Raw genomic sequence first — 25,118 nt, 5'->3', positions numbered from 1 at the left:
GCTCTAATCATATCTGTCAGAGGTGACTTGACTTTCTAGAATTGTATGAGGCTAATTAAAATACTGGCTCAGTTTACATCATAGACAATTCACTTAGAGAGGTGGTCTTCAAGCATATTTGAAAATACTTAATTTTTCCCTTCTATTAGTCAGTTTGGTCAAAAATGTGATTTTATATTTAAAATTGTTTTCTATTAGTAGATTCAATATATTTCTCCTTGGTGTTTAGGCATCCAATGAGGAATTTTATTAGAATATGCCTGAGCATGTGTCTTTTTTTCTTTTTCCTGCCTCAGGTTTATTTGTACAAATAGCACAGGAGGACCCCAGCCCCATGCAGATGGCAGCCCAGGGGTCACACCAGTCCTTCTGTCCTCAGGCTGGCAGGCAGAGATATCTACTCTGAAGCCTTTGTAGGGGCCTGGGCACCTTTGGGAGCCTGAGCTGGAACTGCAGCTGGAGCTGCAGCCTGGGCCTTGGTTTGATCCTTGGCTTTGGCCTTGGCCTTTGGTTGGCAGAACCTGAGCCACTTGGCAATGCAGGCATGAACACGCTTCCCAAGCTTGGGGAGGGCAATGTAGGCAAGTCAATTGAGCTTGTGGCTGACACCCTTTGGTATCTTGGGCTTAACCTCCTTGGGCTTTACGAGGGCCTTGATAACCTCAGCACATGCACTCATGGTCTTGGTGTTGCTGGCCTGCATCTTCTCTAGGCCCTTCTTATTGTGCTTCTTAGCAAAGCGCATATGCCTTAGGAACTTGGGGTCCACCCCCTTAAGAGATTTGTATCTTTGTGATCTGGGTTTCTTGATACCATTTCGGTGCCATTTTTGGGACTGGTTGTGTGTGGTGTGGTTCTTGGACTTGACTGTGTCTGCACCTAAGCCGCGGCTCCCAAAGCACCTAGAACTGGAAGAGTGGGTCTTTTTTAAATTAATAGTCTAGGGCATTTGGAAATTCCTTTCTAGAACTTTGAGATTTTTTTCTTACATTAAAAAGTTACTTCTCAGTCCCACATTTAAAAAAATCATAGGTGATATTAGGCCTCATAAAGTAATCCTCCATGTCTCTTACTTTTTCCTTCATTCTAAAAAAATTGTTTTGCCCTAGTTATGGATGATTTCCTTTACTTCATTCTTCAGATGCCAACTTGGTCTCTAGTCATATTATTCTATTTTATTCTCCTCAAGGAGAGTGATTCTCAGGAGTGATATTTTGACTGCAGCTGGGAGAATAAACTGGAGGATGTACCACTGGAGAGAAGGAGACCAGTAAGGAGCTTTTGCAGTAGCATGGATGAGAGATGATGGTGACTTGTGCTACAAAAATTGAGGGAAGTAAAAGGATTAGAGGAAATTAGGAGTTGAAATAGACAGCATGTGGGGATTTGATTTAGCATCGAAGAAGAGGGAGAAGCCAGGCTGAGGCTCCAGTTTAGACTTTGGCAGCTGGATAACTATTACACCATAGAGCTCTCAGGAGTAAGAGCAGCTATTGGGGTAGATAATGTGTTCAAATTTGGATATGTTGAGTTTTAGGTGTCTCTGAGTCATATGGATGGAGATATCTATCAGACAGCTGGATTTATCGATTTGGTAGTCAGCAAAGATATCTGACAGAGATATGGCTTATGGATTTAGTAGCATATAGATATAAATTGAAGCATAGAGCTAATAATATTACTTAGAGAGAGTGAGTAGAATGGAAAATGATGTTTAAGGGACAGAAAAAGGAAGAGAGGTCTACAAAGAGGCAGAGAGGGAGCAGATAGAGAGTGTATTAAGTTTTCTATAGTGATCATAACAAATAACCACAAATTCATCATTTAAAAATAATATCCATTTATTATCTCAGTTCTAAAGGTCAGGAGTCTGGGTGCAGCACGACTCAGTTGGTTTCTAGCTTGTTCTTAGCTTAGAGTTTCACCAGGCTGAAATCAAAGAGTTAGCAGAGCTGCAGTCCTTGCTGGAAGCCCCGGTGGGGAGCATCCATTTCCATGTTCTCTCAGGTTATTGACAAAATTCCTTGCTGAATGGGAGATGTCCTCAGCTTCCAGAGGCTACTCACACTCCCTGGCTCACGACTCCCTTTAAAGCTGGCAATGGCAGCCTAAGTCCTTCTCACATTTCAAATCTCTCTTGCCATATCTCTCTGACTGACTCTTCGCCTTCCTCTTCTGCTTTTAAGGGCAGATGTGGTTATATTGGTCCCACTTGGATAATCCAGGTCACTCTCCCTATTTAAAGGTCAGCTGATTAGTAACCAGAGCTCCATCTGTAAAGTCTCCTCACAGCAGAAAGTAGATTAGTGTTTGATTGAATAGTTGGGAGATGGGAATTTTGAGAAGACATATTTAGAATTCTGCTTATCACAGAGAGACAGAAGAAAAACCAGAAGAGCGTAGTGTTATGGAAACTAAAGGAGTAGTGTTTCAAAAAGGAGGGGGTAGTCAACAATGTCAAATCCTATACAGACATCAAGAAAGATGGGACCTGTGAGTGGAGCATATGCCAAATTATACTGGGTGTTTGGGGGACTGGAAAGCAAGAAGAAGAGACGAGACAACTCTTTATAGGAGTTTGCCCTTAAATAGAAGGAATTAAGACAGCAGCTTGGGAGAGCAATTATATATTTTTTTAGATGGAAAATACCTAAGATCTTTTAAACACTGGTGGTGAAAAGGCGTTGGAAAGAGAAAGAAAGGGCGGCAATTCAAGAGAGAGGAATAACTTAGAGAACAAGGAGTTCAAGGAGTGGGGACGTGAGGGACCTCAGAGCATCGGCCAAGGGACTGGTTGTTGACAGGAGAAACATTATTCTCTTTGTGCAAGAAAGGAGGATAGAAGGAAGGTGCAATGATGTGAGTCTGGGGACAGGAAGGTGGAAATAATTCTCAAATAGCTTCTGTGTCCCCTCTCACAGAAAGGTGGTCTGCTGAGAGTATTTTCCAGTAGCTTGTTAAGTCCTGTTAGAGCAGTGGCAACATCTGTCTTTTCACTCTAATTTCCTTATGCTTAGTGCAGGGTCTGACACATGGTTGACACTCAACCAATATTTGTTGAAAGAAACAATGAATGGATAAATAAATGCACAAAGCTGAGAGGGTAAAGAAGTCATAGGGGCTTTGGTAAGAGTGGAGGTTTGACACAGCCACTGTCAAGAAAGCTAACTAGAAAAATGCAAAGACTGTCTTAAGGGTCCAGGTGAGGCAAGAGACCATGATTAGCTAGAGTTCTGATGGATGTTTTTGATTTTCTTCACCACTGCTCAGAAGCTTAGGTAGAGACGAGGGATGCCAGAACCCCAGGTAGAGATGAGGAAGGCCAGATGTTTGCACTGATTTAGATGTGGGATTTTGCCAGGCAGGTGCAACAGGAGGACAGATGGAGTAAGGGAGTTGAAGATAATTGGCAAAGGAGGAGCTGAACTAATGAGCTGTGAGATCTGGACCATGTGGGCAAGGAAGTGAAGACAGGAGGGACTGATCAATAGAAGGAATGAATGGCTTGGGGTTCTCAGTGTGATAGGCAAAACCCAGAGGGAGTGAGAGTAGTAAAGGCACAGGGAAAAGGTTGAGGATATAGCAAGGTGCTTTAAGTTGGGTAGCATTTCCAAGTGGCCTGGTGGAAGGTTTGGGACCAGTGGGAGTTCAGGCCTAAAATCCAAAATAAAATCCAAGGAGGTACAGGGATGAGAATGAAGGTGAGGATAGCATCCATTAGAACTTATATTTAATAATAAAGAGAAGCCTGTGATTGTGGTGGGTTTAACTGGCTGGAAAGCCTCACGGAATTATTTTTTGCAAGACTTTGGTGGATGATAGGGTGGTCATCTTAGAAATAATCATCCTCTATCTGAACTGATAGAATTTCCAAAGAAGCATGAATTTTTGGTGGTGGGGGATAGCCTGGTTTCCCTGGAATGTGGCAGCCAAGATTTTGAGGGTGCTCAAGACTGGGGAGGTGCTGAGTACTGTGCCTAAGTTCTCACTTGTCATTTGTGTCATTCACTTCTATCTCCTTCCACTAAAGCTCTTACTAGGTGTTTTAATTCCTGATGGCTGCTGTAAAAAATTTCCACAAATCAGAAATCTGAAATCAGTATCACTGGGCTGAAACCAAGATGTCAGCAGGGCCACACTCCCTCCAAAGGCCCTAGAAGAGCATAGGTTCCTTGCCTCTTCCACCTCCTGGTGGCTGCCAGCATTCCTTGGCTTGTGGCCACATTCCTCCAGTCTCGGCTCCTGTGGTCACATTGCCATCTCTTCTGTGTCAAATCTCCCCTGCCTCTCCCGTATCAGGATACATATGATGGCATTTTGGCCCCATCCAGATAAGCCAAGAGAATCTTCTCATCTCAAGATCTTTGACTTGGTCAACATCTGCAAAGAATTTACTGCAATCATGTCACTTAGTTATGGGATACATTCTGAGAAGGCCCAGGACATTACTGTACACTACTGTATACATTATAAACACTGTGCACTCGAGCTACACTAAGTTTATAAAAAACATTTTTCTTTCTTCAATAATAAATTAACCTTAGGTTATTATAACTTTTTAAATTTATGAACTTTTTAATTTTCTTAACTTTCTGACCCTTTTGTAATAATACTTAGCTCAAAACACAAACACGCTCTACAGCTATACAAAATATTTTATTTTTTATATCTTATATAGCAAACTGTTTTCTATTTTTAATTTTTTTAAACATCCCCCCAAGTCCTCAGGCATGTTCCAGCATCTGGATGGCCACCTGGAACTCTGTCATCTTTCAGGAGATGTTGCCAGGACTCTGCTTATGATAGACAGTTTCCAAGGATAGCCTGCGGCTTATTAAAAATGATCTTTTAGGAGATCATTCCACCTTTTCCAGTTTCCTTTCCATATTAGTTGAATGCAGTGTTGGCAAGCCAATAGGTACAAAAGCTCTAGAGATGGAGACAGCACAGTGAATTGATATTTCTTTGCAATCATTCTTCCTATAGGGTTCAACTTCATATTTATACACATACTTTTTATATGTAGGTACTGGCCACCAGAGAATTAGTGAAACTTATTTTCTTGTCCTCAATTACTTCACAGAGCAATGAAGGAAAGAGATATTGAAGTTGCTATTTAAGCCAAGGCAAAATGACTAAAAGCTACAGTAAGGTGAAAGTAACAAGAAATGAGAAGAATAGATCCACTTGCATGGCAAAGCAGAAAGAATATGGGATCTACAACCATACCAATCTGGGCTGGAACCATCCCTGCTGTTTGCTAACTAAGTGACATTAGGCAAGCCATCTCACCTTTCCAAGGCTTTGTTTTCTTAGCTCCAATCTAGAGATGATAACATGTATTCGCAGAGCTAGTTGAAGATGTCATAAGAGAATATATGTTGAGTGCAGTTTCTGTCATGGGAAGCTAAGACCTAAAGGAAACCTTAGTGCACTGGGAAGAACATGGCCACTGGGATGTTATGAGTTCAAATTCTGCTCCTGTCAGTCACTAGGGGTATGGATTCATTGCACAATATCCAAGAGACTTTTCTTTTTCTTTTTTTTTAAAATGGGAACTATTCAGACTGCATCCTGTACCCTCTTACTCTCCCAGAGGAAGAGAAGAACGATCATTGATGGCATATGGCAGCTGCAGAGAAGCAACACCGAAAGCTGGCTTCATGCTCAGGAGAGAACGCAGCTCCTCCTCACATTTTCCAGAGCTCTACACTTTCAGAGAAATTTCTCTAGTAAAAAACTATAGAAATGATTCCTGAGTGTATAGTCTTTCTAAGAGCCTTTTCTGATCTGTCAAATACTTAATAATACTTTGCAGGGATATTGGGAAGATTAGAAAAGATAATTTTGGTTAATATTATGGAAGAAAGTGATTCATTCTATTTGAGAAGTGATCTAGGTTAATTACAGGGTAGAGATGGAACTTGAACTGGGTCTTGAAAGTTGAAAATTTTGATAGCTGGAGAAAGAGCTAAAGGCATTTGAGATGAAGGAATGACATGAACAAAAAAATGCAGAGTACATTGGTGTGCAGGAAATGGTGTGTATGCCGACATGATGGAGAGTGGACTATGGGTGGAGAGCACCAGCAGGGACAGCTGGGGAGATGGGCTGGGGCTGGATGATGAAAAGCTTGCTGGAAGTGCCAAGAGGTGGTTCAGAGAATGCCCAGCATCTTACACTAAGACAGTATTCACCAAAGAGGGGTGTGCAAGATGATATAAAGAAGTGTGGGAAGAAATTAGTAGAACTTCCAGAGAACTTCTCTCTCTATTCATTTTATATTTCATTCCTCCCAATCTTTATTTGAATGTTTTGTATTGCTCATAAAATACTGTACAGTAACTGATACTTACCATTTACTATATATATGTATGTATAAAATAGTTACTGATGGAGTGCAGGATCAAAACTTCAGAGAACACACAGTCCTTTAAAGCACAGCAGCACAGCCTGCCCCACACTCCCACTAAAAGTGTAGTCACATGGTTCAGCTCTGTGTCCCCACCCAAATCTCATCTTGAATTGTAATCCTTATTATCCCCATATGTTGAGGGAGGCACTTGGTGGGAGGTAATCGAATCATGGGGGTCATTTCCCCCATGCTGTTCTCATGATAGTGAGGGAGTTCTCATGAGATCTGATGGTTTTATAAGTGTTCGACAGTTCCTCCTTCACATGTGCTCTCTCCTGCTGCCATGTAAGACATTCCTGCTTCTCCTTCTGCCATGACTGTAAGTTTCCCGAGGCCTCCCAGACATGCCAAACTATGAGTCAATTAAGCCTCTTTCCTTTGTTTACAAATTACCCAGTCTCAGGTAGTAAGTATTTTTATAGCAATGTGAAAATGGACTAATACATGTAGGAAGACTCCTGGTTGGACCCAGGGATGATTATGTACTGTTTAGGTGGACAGATTGGTTCTATGACTCTAGGATACCATGTCTGGACTCTGGCAGTTGCCTTTAAAGCAGGTGGGAAGAAAAAATTGTTAAGATGCTGTAGTGGAGTCCCATTGGCCATATCTACAACATCTTCCAACATCTAACTTGTCCTAACAACCCTCTACAAGTCCATGTATGTTGTTACTGGTTTACCTTGGAGGCCCCTTCAGGATGTGACACTACTTAGTGTTATATATTCAAAATATACTTTAATCCAGGTATTGATTGATTTTTACATGACTCTGCCTAGAGTTTAGTAACAGCTGACTAAATATTTTTCCAGGTTAAAATAATTGTAGCCATGCTCTATGGAGTAACGTTTTGGGAGTGCATCACCCACATGACCCTGATGCCACCAGAATCCTCTTCTAAGGGGATCTGAGCCCTGCTAGTGTCTGGCTCTACATAAAGGTGGGAATGGGGCACAAACATCAGATGCTCAGCCTCTAAGCGTTTCTTGCTCTTCACAAGAAGGTGTCAACACCTGTACACTTTAGGGAAGGACTTAGGCCTGCCTCTGACTGGTGCTGTGGAATCCCTGCACCCCAGATTGGTGTCAGGGAGTAAATCTCCAGGCTTGGTGTTAGAAAATATGTTTTTGGAGCTCTGCTTTCTGCGATTCAGCCAAGCCATTGGAGAGCTGTAAAAAATTCTGCGATTCAGCCAAGCCATTGGAGAGCTGTAAGATCTGGGGTTTGCCCTTTGAACCCAGGCTTTGATGTTTCACTACACTGAGATGTGTTATAAATGGATCTGTGAAGCAGCCTCACAGAATCGTTGCTGACTTTGCTGTAGGGATGCTGTTAAGTTCAACAGTCTATTATTATGTTACATAGTAATATTTTAAGAGGCTCAAGTGAGAAGTTTTCTGTAAGTCTCACTATCAAGATAGAGAGTTTTTTCCCCTGAGCACCTAGTTTGTTTTTGATTTTATGAATATGGTAAAACATGTAAATGAGTACATTTCTCTCCTTGAGAAATATAGAATCAAATTTGCCGCACTCTTCTACAAAGTGCACAGGACTCTATGGATATATACATAGTATATTAAGTCTAACTTCATCTTATTGTTTCTACCTTAATTTTCCTGTTTATCTGTTGACTTCATTGATTTGTCTTCTTGTGTACTGAGCGTGTTTTTGTAAGCCACCTCAAATATTTCTGGAATTAAGGGAATTGAGAAGGGTAAGATGGTTAAAAATGTGGACTCCCATGTTAGGCTGGCCTGAGGTCAAATTCCTGTCCTACATACTTAATACTTGTGGGACCCTGGGTGACTTATCTGACTTTGTCAAATCTCAGCATCCTCATCATTATCTATAAAATGGGGATAACAAGAGTACTGACTTCTTTTTAAGGCTGTTATGGGTAACGAATGGAAACCATTTAATATGGTGGCTAGCGTACGGTGAGTACTGAGTCAATACTACATGATTATGACTATTATAAATATTAGAACTAATGAGGGAGTAAATAAATACATGAATAAATGTACTTATTTATTTATAGGTACATTTAATAATATAAATATTTATATTGGATGAGAAAAAACTCGGGTCCATCCTGCTGGAGCATTTTTCTCCTCATAGACTGAAGCAGCGTGGAATATTAACTGCAAACCCTAATGATGATGGCTTCAAATCCTATAGAAGCTTACAAGCCTCTAAGCCTCTAAGAAGGATTTTCTTTAAATTTTTTAACTAGAAGGGAATGAAGAAAGGGTCATAAAATGTTAAAGTATATTACTGACTATATTGCTAGCCTATATTACTTTTCACCAGTAACTCCTAAAATTATTACATCTCAAAAACAATTCCAAACAATAAAGCTACAGCTGGTATGTGTGCTGTCATCAGTGCAGAGCTGGTATTGCTAGCCACTGGCCATATACCTGCAAAACTTAAAAAGTGAAACAAAAATAAAAAAGTAAACAGAACAGGCTGAACATGAGCAGAATAGGCTGATGACGCTACAGTGAGTAAAAATCAGATGAATTTGAGAAAGGATAGTAATACCAAGGTAGTGTCTTTATTAGGTACTTTACAAAGATGAGCCTATTATTTCCCTGAGGAACTCTGAAATTGCATATGCTTCAGGCACCAGACTGAGAACTCATTTTGGACTGGACTCTTACGTTCTTTACTTATCTTCAACTCTATTCCAGCACCCAACACGGGCCTGGCACAAATGTTTCCTGACCAAAAAAAGGTATGAATAGGTTGCTTCAAGCTGTGAGGGGCCCCCACTAATGACTGGACAACCCCCCTGGAGTCATCAGGACTAAAGGAAACTCAGTGACCCGTGGGTTGGTGAGTAAGTAAATGGAAGCCTTTAATCCCAGGAACATGGGAATGGAGATTGCTTTCATTCACTCATTCATTCAACAAATTTTGCCAAGTCACTCCCGTGGTCCTGATGTTATGCTGGCCACAGTGGATATCATTGACAAGGCAAACTCAGGCTTGCTCCTTCTGATGCTGATCATACAGTAACAATACAGTGTGACAGGCACAACAAGGCATTCTATGGTATGACAAAGGAAGGATATTAAATCTAGATGAGGAATAAGTTGGAGGTCTTGATCAGTTTAAGAATAAAAGGGGTTGGGAGACAGCAGGGACGGCCAGCAAATTAGAAAGAGGAGGGCGCATGAGAGACATTGGCCATGCCAGGTCAGTATGTCTGGAGCAGAAGTGATGATGGGAGAATGATGAGAGCTAAGGCTGGCAGAGAAAGGAGGAGGCCGGCTGGGCAGGGCCTTCACACTATGATAAGGAATATCAGCCTTATGCTGGGAGCAATGAGGAACCATGGAAGGTTTTAAGTAGGAGTTCCAAGATCAGATCAAAGTTTGGAAAACTCACTCTGGGTGCCATGGAGAATGGATTTCAGAGTGGGGACTAGAGACAGAAAAACGACTCAGTAAGGAGGCTGCTGCATGAGCAGGCAGCAGAGGGTGGGTGTGAAAGGGATTTGGGAGTTCTCAGTGATTGGTTGTGACTGGCGAGAGAAGAAGAGTTGCCAGAGCTACCTGCAAAAGAATGAAAGTAAGATTGATGCTCTTTGAGTACTGGGTGAGACATTTTTCTACTTCTAACTCTGTAAGTCACCTTGTGATCCACAGGCAGGGAAGTGAGATCTGTATTCAATCACAGGGGATAATCCCAAAGTTCTCAGATTTCCTCTTCTCACCTCATTCCCAATCTTCCTGTCATGGTGGTTTCGGAGATGCAGTCACACTGGAAAGTCATGGGAGCCTGAGGTTCCCTCTGATGGGCTTTAGGACCTGACACTTCTGCCTACAGACAGATGGGCCTTAGGAGCTGCATGGGAGAGCTTTGTGGAAAACAGGTGGAAATCAATGGAAGATACAGTTGCAGAATTTGGAGGCAGAAAACCTGCATCTAGGCTCCATCTGGTGTGAACTTGGGCATATCATTTAGGTTCCAACACTAAAAAGTCATTTAACTTCAACGTTAAATATTATAATCACCTACAAAAGTCCATGGGTCATTTACGCTCCATGAGTTTTCAATTTTTTCCTTTATAAAATGAGAATTAAGATATCTACCCATGTATATCTTGAGTGAAACAAATCACACATGTAATAGTGCCTTGGAAATGTAATATAATTAACTCTGCACATATTGGAAACCTGTGAGACTGTCATTTGGTAGACATGGCATGGCTACTGTAAGTCAGACAGACATGGATTTGGGTTTTGAATATACTACAAATTAGCTGTTGGCAAGAGTGGCAGGATGGCTTCCAGTGACCCCCACCTCCTGCTGTTTGCTCCCTGTATGACCCTCTCCTTCTGTGTGTATGTGGCCTGGGCCTAGTGATTCTAATTAATAGACTATGGCAGAAGTGATGGTCTGTCATTTTGGAGATCAGGTTGTAAAAGACTACACCTTGCTTGCATTCTCTCTCTGTGACTCTGATGTGATGAGCTGCCGTAGGAGAGGCCCATGTGACAAGGGACAAGAAGGTCTCCAGCTAAGTGGTATGGAACTGAGCCCCCAGTCCAACAGCCCATGAGAAAATGAATTCTGCCAATTCCCATGTGAGTGAGCTTGAAAGCGGATCCTTCTGAGGCTGAGGCTTGACGTGATTACAGTTTCAGCTGACATACCCTGATTGCAGCCTTTCAAGAGACCCTACCTATGCAGAGGACCCTGCTGGGCCATGGAGATTCCTGACTCACAGAAATCATGAGAAAATACTTTTTTTCTGAGAAGGAGTCTCTCTCTATCGCCCAGGCTGGAGTGCAGTGGTGTGATCTCGGCTCACTGCAGCCTCCACCTTCCAGGTTCAAGCAATTCTCCTACCTCAGCCTTCCAAGTAGCTGGGACTACAGGCACACACCACCATGCCCAGCTAATTTTTTGTATTTTAAGTAGAGACAGGGGTTTCACCGTGTTACCCAGGATAGTCTCAATCTCCTGACCTCGTGAGCCACCTGCCTTGGCCTCCCAAATGCTGGGATTACAGGTGTGAGCCACCGTGCCTGGCAACATATTGTTGTTGTAAGCTACTAAGTTTTGGGGGAATTTTATTATGTAGCAATACATAACTAGCATCTCAAGCTACTCAATTTCTCTGAGTTCCAGTGTCCTCATCTATACAATGGAATCCTAATACTTATGTTGTAGGTGTTGTAGTGAGAACTCAATGAAAGAATGTATTTAAGCCAGATGTAGTGCTTAGTAGGCACTTAGTAAATGATTGTTATTATTATTATATAAAAGGCAGCAAAGCCCAGGGACAGTCAAAAGCTGTAGACATTGGGTACATTGAGTTTAGGCCAGTGACTTCTGTGGCTGCTCCGTCATAGTATAACCACACTCGATTATTAATGCTTGTTTCATTGTGTCTTCTCCAGGTAACTCTGAACTGGAGGAGGATGGGGGTGCCTACATTCTGCCACCATGATATCTCCTGTGCCAGGCAACACTCAGTGGGGGCTTGTTAAATGAATGAATACATATTTGAATTAATAAGAGGGTGAGGAAACTCCTTGTCCCTTTGGGATGTCTGGTACTTAAAGCAGCTGGCACATGTCCCAGGCGAGAGCACAGGGGAGTGGAAGGACCACTCTGGGTGAGAGTGTCAGGGTCAAGTCTGATGCTCATTACACTCTCTTGGACAGATATTGCCTCAGTTTTCTCATGTGTGAAATGGGTGCAAGAGTTGTCCTAATTTCCTAACAGGATTGCTGTGAGCATTAAGTGAGATCACAGACACAAAAGTACTTTGTAAATTGCAAACACAAAAGAAATATTAGCCATTAAGAATGTTGGTGGAGACTGGTCCTAAGATGGTCATTCATCTCAAGAGGCCTGTTACTCAATAAGGCAGGTTTTGAATTTTATAAATTCTGATTTACAAAATGTGTCAGGATTATACACAAAATTCACGAACTAATTTCATAGAAAAAGGAATATTCTGACAAACTTTACTTATTATTATCTGAAGCATATTCTCTTTTCAATGGGTACAATGCTTTGTGTTTCTTTTTATTCACCTTTGCAATGAGCATGTTTTGGGTTTGCAAATGGTAAACATCATTTTACAGATGAGCAAATAGGGGCACTCTGGTTTTGCCTTTACAATGTGTTGTTGGTTCATTTAATTTTAGCTCTGAATATTTGTTTTGTGCCCATTGGCCAGTGGGTAAACATGCTGAGTGGCTAGAGGAAGCAAAGGCTCTGGAGAGGGGCCCTCACTATATCTTCAGGCTAGATTTATCCCGAGGAACAAGTTCCACCTCGAGTGAAACACACCAGCAGGTGAAACTGATTGGACAACAATTGTGGCCTCAGAGAAACACAAATGCAGCAAAGAAGGCTGAGCCAGTTTTCTCTGAGCAGGAAATTTCGAGGTCTTTTTCCGTCACACCCCACCCTCCCTTTCCAAACACATCTTTCTCTGCACAATAGATGCCTTTCTCCAGCATTTTCCAAATTGGGTTCAGTGAGAGGATCACCAGTTTGCCATAAATGAAGGCACCCTGTGCCATGAACATGACTCTGGGAAACAAGGCATCCTTTATCGTCTTCTTGGAAAATCATAATGCCCCATTAGACAATGAACTTTAACATGACTGAAGTCAAAATAAACATCATCTACTCAGAGCAAATTGCTTCCTTTGTTATTTCTTATATCTCTTTCATAACAGTGATAACCTTTTCTGACTTTTAATTTTTTATTACTTTTATACTTCCCTGGTTACTCTAATGTCATGGAGAGTACAGAGTAACTTTTTCATCTTTGTATTTCTCCTGGGCCCCGTACAGTGCTATGAATGGAATAGGTACTCAATAAATGTTTTTGGGATAAACTGGTTGAACAATGAGTGTTGAACCATCAGAGTGTGCCACAAAAGCAGAACTTAGAAGATGAGGGAACAAGGAGGCAAAACAAGTCAGCTTTTTTTTTTTTGACACAGTATTGCTTTGTCACCCAGGCTGGAAGTGCAGCAGTGCGATCTTGGCTCACTGCAAACTCCGCCTCCCAGGTTCAAGTGATTCTTCTGCTTCAGCCTCCCGAGTAGCTGGGATTACAGGTGCACACCCCACGCCCAGCTAATTTTTGTGTTTTTAGTAGAGACAGGGTTTCACCATGTTGGCCAGGCTGGTCTCGAACTGACCTCAGGTGATCCACTCGCCTCAGCCTCCCAAAGTGCTGGGATTACAGACGTGAGCCACTGTGCCCGGCCCCAAGTCAGCTTTTTTAATGGGTTGTAATCAAACAGTTACTGGTGAAAACCCTATTTTGCTCAGCTGCTTCAGGCAGATCTGACTCTCTTTAGTCATTGCTCTGAACCATTTATTCTAAATGGTTCAGTGTCATATAAACATCATTTATATATTCAGTGTCATATAAACACGGTCTGTTTGTACTTCTCTGCCCAGGGACATTTCTTCATCCACAAACAACCTCTTCCATTTTTTTTTTTTTTTTCCTGGAGACAGAGCTTGTTTACTGGGGAAAGCAATTTTGAAACTGCCCATCTTAATTTGGAGTTAATGGAACCAAATACACTGCCAATTTTAAATTACCAATAAGATGATCATCTCAAGATAACCTTGATAGCCTCTGGACAGATACCAACTTAAGCCATGCTTTAAACATCTGTGTCACGAGTCACCTCTTATATGATGGATAGAAAGTAACTATTGGAAGTTTTGAATATACTCTCAGATTCTTCATGACTCGTCAGGCCTTCCTTTGCTTTAAGGACAAATTTCAGTGGAAGAAAGAACTTAGACTGGCTAGAGTCAGAAGAATGCATGTTGCTATCACTTGCTAATTCTCCTGTACACATTTTATCAATAAAGATTTTCTGTCTTCTAGTTAGCCCAGCTACATGTTTCTGGGGGTCTGAGTGTGAGGAAAATAAGATAACTTTTCAGACAATAATTCTGATGCCCACATGACAATTGCTGAAGGAAAGGGAGGCAGGACTGTGTGGTTTTTTTTCATGGTTAGCAAGATGAAATGCCAGAGTGAGCTCAGGCTAAAGGTCTGCATTCTGTAGTTCGAGCCCCAGTGAAAGTGGAAATAGTAGGGGAATTTTTCCCACTGTTTCCTAGGACAGGAGCAGCTCCGGGCCACATCTGATCTGTTTCATCATTCATGACTGAGTAAGGAAAAGAAGTCTCTAGGAGGAGCGACATGGTCTTGCACACATTTATCAATGGCCGTTCAAGGGACCCAGATGAGGAAAGCAGAATTGGTCAAGAATACCTTCAGTAAAAGTGACACCTGTTAAATTTCTAGTTATTGACAGGGATTTGCAAGGCATGCCAAAGACAGAAGAATCAGATTTTCTTTTTATTAATTCCAGTCTTTTTTGACTCCAGGGTAGAGGGGCAAGTGGAGCAGCAACATGGGCAGTGCTGGAGGCCAGGAGACTCAGAAATACTAAATGTTAGAGAAGAAGAGAGGGAAACTGTAGCTAAGGCTAAAGGGAGGTTTCAGTGGGCCAAACGGATAAATGGGGCAGTGAATCCCTTAGGAAGCAAGTGAAGTGCTGAATCATTTAATGCTGAAATTACGGTTGGAGTTACTGAAAGGAGTCTAGGAGATTAGCAGAAATTAAATATCTACTGCTTTCAACACGAAGGATTGTGCTGAGCTACACAAATCAAAAAAGCCAGAAAACCTGAGGGGTCTTGACAGGAGGCTTCTGTTCTGGCAGGTAGAGCTGGGCAGCAACCGGGATGGGAGTTGGCCTGTGATGCCCTGGAGGAAATAGTATCACAGACCTTGGTGCGGTTGAGAGAGGGGAGGATTCCTATGGACAAATGGAAAGAGAAGGCCAACACAGATGAGGGCCTAGTAGCTGCTTGTGAAGAAAGTTAGCTGCTGATGAGCTCAGCTTCTGGCTGAGAGAGCTGTTTAGTTTGGTTTTCCTGCAGAATCTTGTGGATAGGGAGAAGGCACACACTGTGCAGTCTAGGGGACAGGCTGACTGCCAGAGGGCACCATGACCCCAGGAGGTGGGCAGGACATGACAACACTGTCTCAACTGGGTTGGAGCCTGAGGCTGCCTTGCTCCCTCCAGTGTATGCAACCCCAGATTTCTGGATGTAGCTTTTCCATTGGGTGTCTAGGCCGTACACCCACCATAAAGAACCGTCTGATAAACCCTCTTTCTCTTCCAGGGGCTGGGGAGGGGGGTGAGAGGCTGTTTGGGATTCTGGCTGTGGTCCTGGACATGGTTATGATTGTGTTATAGTGAATGCCAAATATGTCAGCATGTTCAGCTCTCCTATTCTTTAATTCTCTATTTTAAAGTTTAACTTCCTTGTAATTCCTTCTCCGCCGGTTCTAATCAGTAGTTCACATTCGCTCCTCCTGACCCCCAATCCTGACTCATCCCAGTCACCTGATCACCCCTGGCTACCTGTTCTGACATGCCTGTAACTGTCCTTCCCACCAAAACACCCACCCTGCCACTCTAGCTTGGACTCCTGCTCTTTTTAAAATAGCCAGTCAGGATTAGTCCAGCTTGTGTGGTCTAACCCTAGCCAATAGGGGATGACACAGCAGTATCCCGGTCAGGCATAAGTACCCATTCCCCCCTTGTCCAAGCGTGCAGCTGCCATCATTGTTCCATCCATACGCCACACCCTTCTATAGAAGTAAACTGCCTTGCTGAGAGGACTTATTTTCAAGTGCTATTCCTTTGCAGCATCGAAATTTTACTTATAACAATATGATTAGGGCCAGTACTAAGGCAAAGTGAATGAGGTACTTACAGTGCAAAATGGAAGGAAGCGTTACTCTTAGGTCACCTGAGTACACCATCAGTACCTCCTTCCACTCTGCACCCTAGGCATGTCACACCTTACCCTACCGCTGGCCCTGGTTAGGGTCAAGTATTCTTGCACTTCAGTTCATAGTAACCAAGCCAGGCTGGAGCCTCTGTTTCTTTCTGATGTCCAGAGAACCTGTGGCCAAATCTGGAATGCATCAGGGCAGGAGAGGGGTGTTTTGTTCTCTGCAGTTCTCAGATTCCTAGGAAGCATGGATACCTTTAAAGAACTGCTGTGGGTGCTTGCAGCCTACATAACTGTTCCTTCTTTGGGCAGAGAGAGGTAAGAAATAGACAGACAGCAGACAGCTTTCACCAGTGTGAAAGCTTTTTTTTTTTCATCAACTTTTAAAAATATCTATTGTTTTCTGATTAGAAAAGCAAATAAATATTTGTAATTGATAGAGTTAGAAAATAAAAATAACCTGTAATTTCAACCTCCAAAGTTATGTCCATGCTGGCAGTTCATTTAGATTTTCATCTTTAATCACATGGTCCTGGTGATGACAGTAACAAAAATGAGGGTGATGCCCATACAATGAACATGTATTGAATGCTAATTTCTCCATGTCAGCAGCTGTGCTAATTGCTTTATTTGTACTGTTCAACATGACCTAATTTATTTCTTAACAGTACCATGAGGCCAGCAATATTATCCCTATTTTGAAGATGAAGATCTGGGGCTTAGAGACATAAAGTAATTTGCCAAGGTGAAACAACTGGTATGAGGCACAGTTGAGATTCAATCCCAGGTCTACCTCACCCTGCAGCTTGAGAACAAGAAGATGGATTAGAAAGGGTTTCCCTTTCATTCTGTCCTAGCGCCCTACTCCAATTCCTTCCCTGTCCTCACAAAGGAAGCACAGAGTGAAAGCAAAATAGCAGATCTCATTTTGAAGGTTTTTCTACCCTCCTAGGAGGAATGAAATAGGAGTCCTCCAAACAAGAGGTGGAATGTTGGTCCCTTCTGCCTATCCCTCTCTGATTTAGTTTTGTCTCCTCCAAATCTCATGTTGAAATATGATCCCCAGTTTTGGAGGTGGGGTCTGGTAGGAGGTGATTGGATCATGGGGCAGATCCTTAGTGAATGGCTTAGTGCCATTCCCTTGGTGATGACTGAGTTCCCACTCTGAGTTCATGTGAGAGCTGGTGGTTTAAAAAAAGCCTGGATCCTTCCCCTCCCTCTCTTGCTCCTACTCTTGCCATGTGACACCACCTGTTCCCCCTTTACCTTCCACTATGATTATAAGCTTCCTGAGGCTTCCCTAGAAGCAGATACTGACCTCATGCTTCTCATACAGCCTGCAGAACCCATGAGCCAAAAGAAACTTCTCTTCCTTATAAATTATCCAGTCTCAGGTATCTCTTTACAGCAATGCAAAAGTGAACTAACACATACTCCCACTTCTGCAAATGTTTATTGAGCTTACTCACATTATGTAATTCACAGCTTTGGAAGAAAACACTTTCCTTTTTGCATTTGTACTGAGAGTTTCTAATTGTCCCGAATCTTTCTGATGCTTGTGTGAAGTTTGGAGCAGCAGAAAAGGCAGGGGTGCTTTGGAGAGGATGTGTCCCATTCAGATCCAATGCTTCTCCATATTAGATGAAAATTGAATCCAAGATGATATTAATACCTGAATGATATTAATACCTGATTAGAAAACACAGAAGAAAAGACTAGGGGACTTGAAACCATAGCAATAGAGAATATCCAAATGAAACACACAGAGAAAAAAAGAATTAAAAAAATGCAAAAAAAATATTGCATCTGAGCTGTGGGACAACTTTAGGTGACTGAATGTGTGTGTAATTGCAGTTCCTGATGGGGGCATAGGGGAACAGAAAGATTATTTAAGAAATAATAACTGTAAAATTCCCAAATTTATTGAAAACTATAAACCCAAGGATCCAAGAATCTCAACAAACCTCAAGTACAAGAAGCATAAAGAAACAATGGCAAAGGAAATTATTATCAAACTGCTGAAAACTGTGACAAAAAGAAAATTATAAAATCAGCCAGAGAAAAAGACATATTTTGTACAAAAATAAGAATGACAGCAGATTAGTTGTTAAAAGCAATGCATGTAAATAGACAGTTGGGCAGCATTTTAAAAATATCATGCAGAAAAATCCTAGCTGTTCCACTTGGAATTCTATACCAATGAAAATTATTTTTAGATAATGATGGTGAAATAAAGATGTTTTCAGATATACAAAAGCTAAAATAATTCATCACTATCATTGATCTTCCACTCTGTGCAAAGCACTGTACTGGGGTCCCAAATAGATGCAAGTAATTTCTTGACCTCAAGAACCCTGTCGTCTAACTAGGGAAGGTAAGAAAGATGTGACTGAAACCCTCATGTCAGGAGTGGCTACCAATGAAGGCCAGCAGCACAGCTGGGTGGGCTAACTACCATGTGTCCAATAATCTTTTTTTAAAAGGACTAACCAAGGCAAGAATGAAAGATACTAACTGGGAGGTTAGTATCTGGGAGAAGTTTAAGGTTATTTTCTCCTCTTGGGAACTTTGGACAAATTGGCCTCCTCTTTTTCTCTTTCTTTCTCCTCAGCAATGTCTTAAGACCAGGATATATACCCAGGAAAAGAAGTTCTGACCTGCTTTGTTGAGATTTGAGAACACTAATTGAGCGAAGTCTATAGGGGGTTGAGATTCTTATTTCTGCTCAATGTTTTAAAAAATGGAATTATGGGCCGGGTGCGGTGGCTCATGCCTGTAATCCCAGAACTTTGGGAGGCCGAGGCGGGTGGATCATGAGGTCAAGAGATCGAGACCATCCTGGTCAACATGGTGAAACCCCGTCTCTACTAAAAATACAAAAAATTAGCTGGGCACAGTGGCGCGTGCCTGTAATCCCAGCTACTCAGGAGGCTGAGGCAGGAGAATTGCCTGAACCCAGGAGGCGGAGGTTGCGGTGAGCCGAGACTGCGCCATTGCACTCCAGCCTGGGTAACAAGAGTGAAACTCCATCTCAAAAAAAAAAAAAAAAAATGGAATTATGTTCCAACAGCCCAAACATTGGAAGATTTTACATAAAACTGAATTTTTGGCATATATTGAAATATCAGACCTAGTAACACCGAGCCTGCAACCCTTTTCCTGGAAATGGGCTGGCACTGTATAGTGGCTGCCACCTTTTGAGGAGCATGCAGGCCTAGATTTGCTGCAATGTAATTGATTCAATTATACCATCCTCCTGGCACCCATGGGCATTTGAATTTTTATCCTGTGCTACAAGGCCAGAGCATGTGGTGTGGCCCTGTTGAGATATTCTCTTGCTAGGGTTGACAGATTTAGCAAAGAAACATACAGGATGCCCAGTTACATTTAAATATCAGATAAACAATGAGTAATTTTTTAAGCATAAGTATATCCTAGGCAATATTTGAGACATACTTATACTAACAAATTATTTATTATGTGAAATTCAAATTTAGTTGTGTGTCCTATAATTTATCCAGTGACCTTATCCCTTGAAGCCACAATGGGGTCAGACTGCTCCCTTAGGAGAAGTCCTGATGTCTCTTCTCTTCCCCTTTGGAAATGCTATTCTCTACTTTGGCACCAAACTGAGGTTTCCCTGGGAAGACAGCCTAGGCTAATTTGCTGTCTCCCTTTCTCTTTAGTTTATTTGCCTTGGTAACTAGCTGGTAACTGGCTTGATCAGCTTTTCCTTGAACTGCAATGATAACATGATAGTCTCAAATATGAGCTTTGGGAAAAATAGTCAAGGACCTACACTGGTTCAATGCTATTAAGATCCACCTAGTGTAGGAAGAGACTCCTCCCTATGACTTCATTTGTTCATCTAAGTTTTTCACTCAGTTCTGGACTCAAATTTTCAGCCAAAAGTAAAGTGCTATTTAGTCTTATTTTGCTTTTTGTCATCTGGAGGCTTAGATTTCCCCTGGGGATCTTGAGTGGAGTGTTAAGAAAATTATGCAAAACTTGGACATAAAGCAAAAGGATTATTGTATGACTTTTCAATGTCATCTAAGGCCATGTTACTGCAAGTGTGGCTTGCTGACTAATCACGTCACCTGGGAACTTGTTAAAATGCAAATTCCCAGGCCCTGTCCAAGACCTACTGAATTCGAATTTCTGGGGGCAGGGCCTAGGAGTCTGTATTTTCAATTTGAGAAGCATTGATCTTGAGAAGCTTGCCTAAGGGTCTTCTCACTCTCCAGGGGAATAAACCATAATTTGTACATTGATTTGGGCTCAGTTGTTTATAATAGCAGAATGATAGTGATTATTTTAATTTTCAATCCCGTAGAGAAGACAACTGCAAATATTATGGCTTTACTGCTCTCTTGGACATTAACTAATTTTGTGTCTGACTTTGCAGTTTTACTTTGGAATCCTTTACTTCCCCTCTGACTACAGAAGTCTTATTTTCTCATCTTCTCTTTTGAACTGGATTTGTCATCCTATTGCTTCTCTCATTAATAAGCTGAATAAAACTTTGACATGTGCTCACTTATCTATCTATATGAAAATTAGGTTTTTAATATTTTGAAAATTGTACTTCGACAGAAGGATAACTGAGAAAAGACAGCATTCATCTCTTCTTTAGACTCCTGGCTAAATACTGTCGTAACACTCTCTGCCTCAATCAGGGTCTATTTTGTTACAAACAACTAAAGCCAACTCAAATTAGTTCAAGGGTAAAGGGGTTTATTGGAGGCTTATGGGACGTCTGATAGGATTCATGTTCCAAATGTTTAGATGCTTCTGCTTTTCTTCAGACAGAACACTACTCTCTGACTTCTCTTTGTAGACTGGTTTCCTTGCTTTCTTATTGGTATGAATGAGGCTTAAAATAGATATGAATGAGAAGAGAGACTCATTTGTTTGGTGAACCCAGAAATCACTAGCTTTGGGTCACATACCACCTAGCTGGGGGTGGGGAGGATCATGTGATCAACTGCCCAGAAGTTAAGGATTAAAGCAGATATTCTAAAGGGCCAGTAGGCAAGGGAGGCAAATTTATCTCTGATACTCTGCCCTTTAATAGAACTGTATAAGAGATTAAGGACAGAAACATGATAAAAGTGGTGTTCCTCCCAGGGTTTCTTCCCTTAGTCATGAGAATGGGCTTGGGACCAATTTGGCTTAACTTATCCTTGAAGCCTAACAAGTAGGAAAGCCTCCCGGCTTGTTGGAGTAGAATGAAAGCTGAAGAAAAAGACTGATTTTTAATGAAAACTCTTTAAAATGAAGCCTCATAAAAGCCTCATTTGAGGGGCTAGACAAATAATTGATCTCTGAGAAAATAATGTCCTATAGGATTGCATTTTCAGCCAAAACATTTGTGATTCTAATATATGCGTGTAGTCTAACACCACATGTAACGAATAAATCCCTAGATTTCATTGACTTAGCACAATTGAAGTTCATTTTCTACTCACAGAAATATAAAGTGGTATTCTTGGTCAGTGGATGTGATTCTTTTGTTTGCTTGAGTCTTTTGAAATTTCTGTCAATAATTCCTTGTTCATCTTTTGTTAAATTGATAGCAATTGCATAATTTTGATATAAATGTTACCTTTTAAAATTTTTTATTTTGTCATTATTTGTTGCAGGCATTCGGAAATGTAATTTATTTTTCTATATTGCCCTGTATGCGTTTATCTAGCAACCTTGCTAAGTCCACTTATTTATTTTAATAATTTATAGGTACATCTTTTTGTATACAATGTGTGCATACAATCACATTCCTTACACCTTATACAAAAATTAACTTTTTTTTTTTTTTGAGACAGTGTCTTGCTCTGTCATCCTGGCTGGAGTGCAATAGCACAATCTTGGCTCACTGCAACCTCTGCCTCCCTGGTTGAAGGCATTCTCCTGCCTCAGTCTCCTGAGTAGCTGGGACCACAGGCGTGCACCACCAAACCCAGCTAATTTTTGTATTTTTAGTAGAGTCCTCATGTTGGCCATGCTGGTCTTGAACTCCTGACCTCAAGTGTTCTGCCCACCTTCGCTTCCCAAAGTCCTGGGATTACAGTCATGAGCCGGCATGCCTGGCCTTCTTATACATTCTTATTTCCCCTTTTCCTCCTTTTTAAAATTTACCTATGGCTTAACCAAATTTAAAAATTATTATTTTATTCTCCATTAGGTTGCTAGTCATAGCTGTTTTTTTTACTGTTCTATAAATTATTCAATAGACTATGACATATAACCTTGAATTATTAGAGCACATTATAAATTAGTACTTCTACCACTTCTCAAATAATACAAGACTGTTAGTACTCCTCAATTATTTTATTGCTTTCTGAATTTGCTGTTTTTTCATGTATTTTTGTTGTACGTATATTTAAAATCAAAGCATGTTTATCATTATGTTTTACAGTCAGTTTTTATTTGCTATATCAATAAAGTTATTCTTCTCATCTATTTTCATTCTTTCCTGTATTTCTATATTCCATCTAGGATCATTTTTCTCTGTCTAACAATTTCAATCTCTCTCTTTTCCTGCCTGAAAATGTTTTATTTTGCTTTTATTTTATTTTGAAACAGAGTCTTACTCTGTTGCCTAGGCTGGAGTATACTGGTGTGATCTCAGCCCACCGCAACCTCCACCTCCTGAGTTCAAGTGATTCTCATACCTCAGGTTCCCCAATAGCAGGGATTGCAGGTGTGTGCCACCAGGCCCAGCTAATTTTTGTATTTTCAGTAAAGACAGGGTTTTACCATGTTGGCCAGGCTGGTCTCGAACTCAGCCTGGTGATCCACCCACCTCAGCCTCCCAAAATGTTGGGATTATAGGCATGAGCCACTGCATCTAGTCTATTTTGCTTTTATTTCTGAAGGACATTTTGACTAGATATTGGCACTTATTTTCATTTAACAACTTAAAGACGCTATTGCTTCCATAATTCCTATTAGGTAGTCAACTGCTAAGATTACCTTATTTTTGAAAGTAATGCATCTTTTATCCTAAGTGGCTTTAAGATATCCTTTTTGCATTTGTTTTTAATAGTTTTTCTATGATGTGGTTAGGTATGGCTTTCTTTGTATTTATCCTACTTAAAATTTGTAGAATTTAAAAAATTTGTGGTTTGATGTCTTTGATTTATTTTAGGTAGTTCTCAGTCACTATTGCTTCAAATATTGCTTTTACCCTATTCTGTCTAACTTCTCCTTCTGGGAGGTGAATTACAATATGTTAGACCTTCTACCACATTCCATGTTTCTTATCCTTTGTTCAATATTTTTCCATTCTTTTCCCTTGCTGTTCTGCAGTTATATATGCAGTCTTATCATTTTCTGTTGACCTATCATTTATTTACTAATCCTGCATTTTGCTATATCTAGTCTCCTGTTAAATCCACTATTGGGATTTTATTTTTAGTAATTGTATTTTTTATTTCTATAATTCTCATTTCATACTTTTATAGATACCACTTGTCTAGTAAAATTTTCATATTGTCATCTATTTTCTTGAAGATATCAAAGACAGTGATTTAAAAGTCTATATCTGATGATGAGTATCTGCAGCATTTGTGGGTCTATTTATATTATCTAATTTTCCCCTTGTTTTTTAGTCATACAGTCCTTTCTCTTGGCATATCTGTTAATTTTCTTTTTATTACAGGCCAGAATATCGCTATGAGATATTGTAAAACTCTGGTGACTTTTTTTTTTTTTTTTTTTAACCAGAGAGGGTTAACTTTTCATGTAGCAGTTAGAGAAGACACAAATGACTTTGATCCAGCTGCAAATCATACTATTCCAACCTGGATTCCAGTCTTTTTAAAGGCTAAAGTATTTCCAATTTTTGTGTTCTAGATAGTAGCCCTTCAGGACTCTCACTGGAAAGTCTTCGCTTGCTAGGACCCCTTCTCCTGGCAGGCCCTAACCTCTATTTTTATTTTCTAGCCTGTGAGAATCCTGAGAGTTCTGCTTAGCGTTTTACCTCTTAGCTGTTTTGTTTATGGTACAACTTGAGAATCAGCAAATTCCTCAATGAGAAAAGTCACACAGACAGAATATGGGGCCCACTTACCTGTCGTTTCTTTTTCTGTAGTATCTTAGGACTTCAGTTACTGACTTATTTGTCACCTAAAACTTCAATTTTTGTTTCTGTAGTTCCATAAAACTGCGAAAAGCTCTGAGAAGTAACTTTTTGTTTGGCTTCTTGGCTCTACTTCATTTACAAATTGGCAGAGGAGATAGTCAGGCTCACAGGCCTTTCTCTCTTCCCTGGGGTCTTGGCCCAGCAACTTTTGGCTGCTTTAACTGATTACTGATATCTTTAAGCAGCTGTTTCTAATATTTTATTCAACATTTAGAATTGTTTTTAGTAGGAAGGGTGGTCTGATAAAAGGTACTTCATTATAGTTGGAAGTGGAAGTCCTCTCTAATTCATTTTTCGAAGATTAAAATTTTCTATTTACACAATTAAAGGTTCAAATAATTGATGAGGCAAAATTTTGATCTATGCCTCTAGGTATGCTAACTTCAAATGTGATAAAATAATATGTGCAGCAGGGTTTTCTTTTCTTTGTTTTATTGTGGGTGTATATTGCAGAGTTTCATGCTACTTAGAAAGTAGCTGAGATGACTTTTCAAGGGACCATTTCCTAATTTGCTTTGGGAAACACCAGTGCCCTGTACAGTTTTAACAAGTATTCTGTAGAAAAAGATTTTTATGGTTGACTTACTTTGGAAAATAATAGTTATGCAGAATTCTTTACTTCACAATGTCTGCAAGCCTTAAGTATATTGTTTGGCTTCTAAGTCTCTAAGAGGGAGTTATGGTATGCAGAATTTCCTAAATTTATTTGATCAAATAACACTTTGAGGAGTGACTCAT

At 40.7% G+C, this 25,118-nt stretch overlaps 1 non-coding gene and 1 pseudogene across 1 annotated transcript; both read right to left on the bottom strand.

The window, feature by feature from the left end:
• Positions 1-397: 397 nt before the first annotated feature.
• Positions 398-5,665, bottom strand: LOC105727815 (large ribosomal subunit protein eL29-like; annotated as a pseudogene).
• On the bottom strand, positions 5,558-5,771 carry LOC135278212 (small nucleolar RNA U3). Its single transcript, XR_010345754.1, has one exon. It is a non-coding gene; the product is annotated as a small nucleolar RNA U3 (small nucleolar RNA).
• Between the last annotated feature and the right edge of the window lie 19,347 nt (positions 5,772-25,118).

The sequence above is a fragment of the Aotus nancymaae genome, unplaced genomic scaffold (assembly GCF_030222135.1).
Source record: "Aotus nancymaae isolate 86718 unplaced genomic scaffold, 86718_ANA_hifiasm-v0.15.2.pri h1tg000036l, whole genome shotgun sequence".
Taxonomy (NCBI): Eukaryota; Metazoa; Chordata; class Mammalia; order Primates; family Aotidae; genus Aotus; species Aotus nancymaae.
The sequence above is the reverse complement of the archived record's forward strand: the minus strand, read 5'-3'. Positions and strand labels throughout refer to the sequence as shown.